Raw genomic sequence first — 463 nt, 5'->3', positions numbered from 1 at the left:
TTTTGACAGAATTTCCTTCTTAATACTGTATTAATTTTCATTATAATTTTTATGTAAATGTGCCATTTACATCCTCTTTTTTATATGATTATTTTTTTTTTTTTTTACTTTTTTATAATGGTTATTTGCTCTCAATATATTTCCTTTGTCTTATTACTAGATTTTTTTTTTTTTTTTTTGTAATTCATTACTCAGTTGTTTACAAGTATTCTTCTTTTTTTATTTAAATAAGGGAAGGTATATATCTTAATTTTATAAGGTTAGGATTGGAAAAATTTTGCTCTCTTAAAATTTCAGGAAAAATCTGATTCTCCTTAAACTAATTTCGTCTCTTTCTAATGTTAATAAAAAAAGACACCTGAGGAAATTATTCATCACATTGTTGTTACTCTAGATCATAATGTCATATCTTGCAACTTTTATTTTACGTGAGCGTAACGAAGAACGTTCATTGTCAGGGTAA

The sequence above is a fragment of the Penaeus monodon genome, chromosome 31 (assembly GCF_015228065.2).
Source record: "Penaeus monodon isolate SGIC_2016 chromosome 31, NSTDA_Pmon_1, whole genome shotgun sequence".
Taxonomy (NCBI): Eukaryota; Metazoa; Arthropoda; class Malacostraca; order Decapoda; family Penaeidae; genus Penaeus; species Penaeus monodon.
The sequence above is the reverse complement of the archived record's forward strand: the minus strand, read 5'-3'. Positions refer to the sequence as shown.